Source organism: Peromyscus eremicus, chromosome 4 (genome assembly GCF_949786415.1).
Source record: "Peromyscus eremicus chromosome 4, PerEre_H2_v1, whole genome shotgun sequence".
NCBI classification, from domain to species: Eukaryota; Metazoa; Chordata; class Mammalia; order Rodentia; family Cricetidae; genus Peromyscus; species Peromyscus eremicus.
This window is the reverse complement of record NC_081419.1, coordinates 137,607,040-137,613,306: the sequence shown is the minus strand read 5'-3', so window position 1 is coordinate 137,613,306 and position 6,267 is coordinate 137,607,040.

The following is a 6,267-nucleotide window of genomic DNA, read 5'->3' as shown; positions in this document are numbered from 1 at the left end:
TAATAGAAAACAACCTAGATGACCCCCAACCAAAGAATGGACAAAGAAAATGTGACACATTTATACAATGGAATATTAATCAGCTGTTATAAAAATAACATCATGCAATTTGCAAGCATACGGGTACTGAGGCAGGGCATGGGTCTTGTAGATTGCAGGAACTCATGAAAGTTGGATCAATGGCTGTGGAGCCTACATGGAACTGGACTAGGCCCTTTGCAGGATGAGACAGTTGTGTAGCTTGATCTGCTTGGGAGGCCCTCTGGATCCAGAATCCTCTCTGGTGCATGAGCAGACTTTGTGGAGCCCACTAACTATGATGGGACACCTCATGTAGTCTTGAGGCAAGGGGAAGCGGCTGGACTTGCCTCTATTGAATGTGCCTCCTCATGGGAGGCCTTGCCTTCTTGTGGGTGGGAGTGAGGGATGGGTTGGGAGGGGGCTGTGGGGGCAGGAGGAGAGAAGAGGGGGATCTTTGATTGGTGTGTAAAACGAATGAAAAAAAATCTTAATAAAAAAAGAAAAAAAGAAATTTGCAGGCAAATGGACAGAACTTAAAAAAAAATCATCTTGAGTGATATAACCCAGACCCAGAAAGACAAACATGATATGTACTCACTTATAAGTGGATATTAGCTATAAAGTAAAGGATAACCATGCTATCATCCACAGACCCAGAGAGGGTAAGTAAAAAGGAGGGCTCAAGGGGAAATGCATGGGTCTCCCTGGGAAGGCAAAATGGAATAGATTTTGCAGGTGGGCTGGGAGTGAGTGGAAATAGGAACAGGAAGAATCAGGTGTGTGTGTGGGGGGGGGGGGAGATGATTGGAATTGGGGGCATTTGGTGGGCAAGGTAGAGCCCTAGTGCAATGGAAACTCCCAGGAATCTATGAGGGTGACCCCAATGAAGACTCCTAGTAATGGAGGATACAAGCCTTAACTGGCCATCTTCTGTAACCAGGCAAGAGGAATTGGGGCACCAACCCAGCCACACAACCTTTGACCCACAATTTGTCCTGCCTGCAAGATGTGCTAGGGTAAAGGTGACACAGAGCTTATGAGAGTAGCCAATCAGTGAATGGTCCAATTGGAGACCCATGCCACAAGAGGGAGCCCATGGCTGATACTGTCTGGAGGCCCAAACCCAGAAGCTGGAGAGCCTAGAGACCTAGTATAGAACCAAACACGACTAGTAGTAAAAGGAGGAGGAGGAGGAGGAAGAGAAGAAGAAGAAGGAGGAGGAGGAGGAGGAGGAGGAGGAGGAGGAGGAGGAGGAGGAGGAGGAGAAGGAGAAGGAGAAGGAGAAGAAGCCAATGTAATGATTCCTAGCAACTGTGGAGCAGCCAAACGTTAGGCAGAGCTCAGGGAAACCTGCAGAAGAGGAGAAGGAGGGATTATAGGATCCAGAGAGGTCAAGGTCATCACCAGAAACAGCCTACAGAATCAACTAACCAGGACTCATAGGGACTCACAGGGACTGAACTGACAATCAGGTTCAGTCTGGCCTAGGTCCTCTGCATATATGTTACGGTTGTGTAGGTTGGTGTTCTTGTGGAACTCCTAACAGTGGGAGTGTGGGCTGTATCTGAATCTTTTGCCTATTTTTGGACCCTACTCTTCATACTAGGTTGCCTCATCCAGCCTTAATATGGGATATGCTTAGTCTTAATTGCAACTTGGTATGTCATGTTTGGTTGATATTCCTGGGGGGTCTGCCCTTTTCTGAAGGGAAAAAAAGGAGGAATGTGTCTGAGGGAGAGGGGAGGTGCTTTGGGGGAGGGGCTGGGAGGAGAGGAAGAAGGGGAAACTGCGGATGGAATGTAATATATGAGAGAAGAATAAATAAAAAGAATTCAAAATGTCTCTTCATTTTTAATTTTGTGGAATAATTAGAGAAATATTGGTATTGATTCTTCCTTGAAGGTCTGACAGAATTCTGTGCTAAACCCATCTGGCCCTGGGTTGTTTTGAGTTGCAAGATTTTTTAATTACTGTTTCTACTCATGGAATGTTATGGATCAATTTAAATTATTTATTTCATGTTCATTTATCTTTTGTAGGATATATATCCCTAGATATTAATCCTTTAGACTACACAGTGTGGTGAAATACAGATTTTCTTCATTTTTTCCCTTTTTTTGAAAATAGATTCTTTTCTAATTCAATATATCATGACATAACTATTGGTGAGATGAGGTATTAAAATCACCCAGCAGCACTGTGTTGGAGTCTATCTGTGAGTTTTAGAGCCAATAATGTTCATTTTCTGAAGTTGTGTGCATGTGTTTCTGGTAAGTATATGTTTAGGATTGTAATATTGTGCTGGTGACTTTTTTCTTTAATGAGTAGAAAGAATCCCTCTTTATGTCTTCTGATTAGTTTTAGTTTGAAGTCTATTTTGTCAGCTACACTGCTTGTTTCTCAGTTAAATTTGCTTGGAATACATTTTCCATACTTTTACCCTAAGAAGGTGTCTGTCTTTGATGGTGAGGTATGTTTCTTTGTGTCAGCAAAAAGACAGGTCTTGTTTTCTAATTCAATCTGCTAGTCTTTGTCTTCTCATTTGTGTAATGGAGACTGTCTTAGGGTTTCTACTGCTATGAAGAGACAACATGACCAGGGCAACTCTTACAAAGGAAAACATTTAATTGAGGTGGTGGCTTACAGTTTCAGAGGTTTAGTCCATTATCATCATGACAAGGAGCATGGCAGCATGCAAACAAACATAGTGCTGGCTACATCTTAATCAGAAGGCAACAGGGAGTGGACTGTAACACTGGGTGGTAACTTGAGTATATATGAGACCTCAAAACCCTGCATCCACAGTGATACACTTCCCCCAATAAGGCCATGCCTACTCTAACAAATCTACCCCTCCTAACAGTGCCACTCCCTTTGGAGGCTATTTTCTTTCAAACCACCACAGAGATCCCATTAATATTCTTGAGTTATTATTGAAAGATTGTATCAATTCTTATCATTTTGTTGATTTTATCATCTTTTTTTTTAGCCCCTTTCAATTAAATGTTCTGCAGTTGTTTATTTGTTCCCTGTGCCTTCTTGCTGTATTCAGCCTTTTCTTCAGACCAGAGTATTCCTTCCAGTATCTTCTTGTAGAGCTGATTTAGTGGCCATAAATTTCTTTAATTTGTTCTTATTATGGAACATTTTTATTTCTCCTTCAACTTTAATAGTTTTGCTGGGTACAGTGGTCTGGTTGACAGTTGTGATCTTTCAGGACTTAGAATGTATCTTTCCTGGCCCTTCTGGCTCTAAAGGCTTCTGTTGAACAATCACATGTTATTCTAGTTGGCCTGTCCTTATAAGTAATTTGACATTTCTGTCAGTTGTAAACATGCTTTATTCTCTGTTTTTAATGTTTTAAATATATCATAGAATTTTTTCCTGATCTTTTCTATTTGGTGTCCAGTAATCCTCTTGTGCATAGACAGGCATCTCTTTAGGTTTGTGGTTTTTCTATACTTTACTGAGCATATTCTCTATGCTTTTGCTATGTTATTCTTCATACTTCTTCTATGTCCACAATTCAGAGGTTACATTTTTCCTCCATGTCTCAAAAACTCTCCCATGGTTCCATTTATATATTCTAATTTTTTTCCTCATTGTTCTTTACTAAATGATCCAGTGTCGTTACTTTGTTTTCCATCCTTCACATCCTGCTTAGAACATGATCCATTCTGATAGTGAGGCTTTCCAGTGAAGTTTTTAGCTGCCTCATTAAGTTTTTCAGTTAGATTTCTTGAATTCATTCTTTTATGCGTCTTTACACCTCTACACTATTTTTCAGGTGCAACATGTTTAAAGTTGATTTGAAAGAATTATATAAACAAAGTTATATAATGTAGATGAGGAATTATTTTTGTAGTGTACAACCATAGATAGAGCCCTACACTTGTGCTGTGGAAAGCTTTTCCCATAAAGAGACTGTTTTCTCCAGTCCTCATTGAATTTCTTTCAGAAGTACAGGAAACTGTGTGTAATGATCTCAAGTGTTGATAAAGATTGGCTGGGGTTGGAGGTATAGAAGAAGGTCTCTGATATGATGTACTTTTATAGAATTCCAAGAAATAATGACAATACCCCCTGCTTAGCAGAAGGAAAGAAGCCAGCATTTACAGATAAGTAAGGCAGGGTTGTGCCTTTTATAATTCCAGGTATACCCACTTGGGAAGTATATAAATTAGGAACAGCTCAGCTTTCAGTCAAGGTCTTCTCTGGAAAGATGAAGTCTACCAGCATCTTCGTCCTTACATTGCTCCTCTTTCTGGTGATAGAAGTCACTGGGAAGAAGAAGGGTGAGTGGGAAGGGTTGATCTTGGGGAAAAGCAACAAAGACAATGTTCTTTAAAGGAGACTCTGAGGATCTGAAGAATGCTGTTTTCCAGAGACTCTCATTTCTGACAAGAAGTTAGTCTTTTCTAGCCGCAATCATAGCTCTTGCATGAATATCAGCAAACTGATGTCCAAAAAGTCAGTGGCAGGGATTGCAAGGGAATGTCGGAGATCATGTAACTCAAAGATTCTTATTGTTGATTGTTAGGAAATGAGCAAGGACAGTTGCCAAGTAGATAAAGTCTAGTTCTAACTAGACAAAAGATCGAGGGGTTTCTAGACAACATAAAAGACAAGTTGCATCACAAGACTGGGTGCTAGTCAGAGCAAAACCACAGGTTGTTTGCAGTGTCTAAATTCACAACAAACCCAGATTGTATAGAAATATACAGGTAGAGAATAAAACATGTTTTTCTTTCATCAGAAAAAGTGTTTCAGTCTGAAGAATCATCTAGTGAGACTACTGTATCAAGCCAGGGGGACAAAAGATCTTCATCAAGTAGTAGTTCTGAATCATTCTCAATTGAGAAGTCATCGAATTCTCGTTCCAAAGAGCCCAAATCCTCCTTCACTGAGGAAACTCATGAGGAATCGAGTCATACAAGTCATAAAAAACATGCCTCTGGGGATACCAGTGGTTCTACTACGGAAAGCGAGAGTTCATTTTCTAAGAAAAAGAAGAACAAGTTTGCTCAAGACCAAACTGAGTAATACATTCATTGACCAGCAGAAGACCTGGACCAATATGATGGTGAGGATTTTCCCTAGTGAGGGAGATGCCTACCCAGTGTTTAGAAGTTGTGCATGGGTACTCCCTGGGTCGTTCTCTGGGACTGGTCCCCACTGTGCACATCCGTGGAGCTGTGGTGTGTGACCTTTGGGATGGTGAGGAAAGCACCTGGCACAGAAGAGCTTAAGGGGCACCTGGGCTGTGACTGTGTCCTGAATTCCTACCCTTGGTGTATATTGTCAATGGTTTTCTCTTGTACAATCCAATAAGTGAAAAAAAAAAACCTTGAAAGTTCACTACATTTATAAGTAGTCTTACTAATTCTTACAATTTCACTCATCGAAGGTTAGTTTCTTACTTACAACATTGGAAGTTTTATAGTGAAGATCTTTATTAGATGACCACACATTCAAGAATCAGATTCCTCTCCTCTCTCAATAAAAAAATGAATGAAAAGAAAAGTACCTGATTGTGACTCAGAGAAGATGAAAAGTAGCAGTAACAAGTAACAATGAGGAAGCAAAGACACATGGGTCTCCCTCACATAGCTGCTCTCCACCATCTCCACATTTCAGATTGTTCTTTCTCTCCCTAGGAGTCAAGTCACCTAAGTGAAGCCTGCGACGTCTTCAGCGTGCAACCCCCATGTGGTCCCAGAGGCAATCCATGGATGACATGTCCTTCTCATACTTGCTTGTCTTGAGATTCCTAAACCTGACATTTATTAAGATACTTTCTTTCCAATAAAAAGATAATATCAGCATCATTAACTTCTGACTCCTGAGACCTCTTAATTCTGTCACATTAGGGACTGGGTGGGATTCCTGTATTTAAAGTTCCAAAATTTAAGGAAGTGGCCTTCTTATATCACCATGGTGAACAATAATGAAGGGGACATTTTTAAAAGATTCTGGATAGAAATCTAACATTCAATGCGAGAGACTGGCACTCTGTCAGTCACTGCGTGTACCACTAACCCTAATGCCCTCTTGATCCTTTTCCTAGCAGTGCTTCAAACCAGCAACCTAGGAAATGTCAGAGAAGACACATTCTGATAGGCCAAAGCAAATACTTTGTCTATAGTGCCCTAATCCCACCAGCCCACAATAGCACATCATTGCTCTTGGTTCAAGAATCTTGCTAATTGTAGAGATTCTCTTAAGAGTCAATGTCTCTAAGTGTGA